Source organism: Rattus rattus, chromosome 7 (genome assembly GCF_011064425.1).
Source record: "Rattus rattus isolate New Zealand chromosome 7, Rrattus_CSIRO_v1, whole genome shotgun sequence".
Lineage (NCBI taxonomy): Eukaryota > Metazoa > Chordata > Mammalia > Rodentia > Muridae > Rattus > Rattus rattus.
The window spans coordinates 9,928,610-9,929,612 of NC_046160.1; the positions used below are offsets into that span (position 1 = coordinate 9,928,610).

At 37.3% G+C, this 1,003-nt stretch overlaps 1 non-coding gene across 1 annotated transcript; it reads left to right on the top strand.

Moving 5' to 3' along the window:
• Window positions 1–603: 603 nt before the first annotated feature.
• Window positions 604–707, top strand: LOC116906334. The gene has a single exon (XR_004388618.1). It is a non-coding gene; the product is annotated as a U6 spliceosomal RNA (small nuclear RNA).
• The last annotated feature ends 296 nt before the right edge of the window (window positions 708–1,003 follow it).

Consider the following 1,003-nt stretch of genomic DNA (forward strand, 5'->3'; position numbering starts at 1 on the left):
ATTTGACTTGCGGCAGGAGAGCAGGAGGGAGGACTGTTTGGGAGGAGGGAGAACCAACAAGAAGGGGTGGGGTGGGCAGCGGGAGCAGCGAGGAGGGTGAGCACAGAACACAACAATACACGCGTGTGAAAATGCCGTAGTGAAACGCGCTGCTCTGTGTGCTAACTCAAACGTTAATAAAAGTGTATGTCTTCTGAGGGCAAAATAGCTGTGAAGTGTGTAATTATAAAGTCCTGTACGTATTTATTTCCAACATTTTTATCTAGAACCCACTATGGGGATCACTAAAAACAAACAAACAAACAAACAAACAAACAAACAAACAAAAAAAACCAGCACATAGAACTCACATAGCCCTTGACTCAAATTATATAATTATAAAAAACTATGAAATTTTATAATAGTGAAATTTAAAAAAAATTACAATTAAGATTTTTATCCTGTTTACTCTCAATGTGCACTGACACACATACACAGGTATACATATTTTTGATGTGTAACTAATACAATTAGCACATTGTACCTAATTCACAAGTTACTTAATTTTTCTAATATTAATACTAATATTTTCATTATTTGATGTTTCCTGATGGTTGAAATTTTTTTTGTTTTTTTTGGTGCTGGCTTTGATTGGAACGATGCAGAGAATTAGCATGGCCCCTGCACAAGGATAACACACGCAAATTCGTGAAGCGTTCCATAATTTATTTTAAAAAAGAAAAAAATTTTTGAAGTTTTTTTCAAACCACCATTCCAACTTACTATATTGTAATATAGACTATTCTCGACTTCTTTCCAACACTTTGTTTTATAATATTTTAAACCTGCAGAAAATGGAATGGTTCTCTGTAGTCCTCGACTTTGGCTTCTGAACTCTTGGCTCAGTCCTCGGGGGCACCCTTTTCTTCCTGTGACACCTGCACACGTGCACAGTGGCAACAGTGTTATTAGTGCGCTCACTGCCAGCTGGGTCTTGGAGCTCTGACAGTCTCTTTTCATTGCA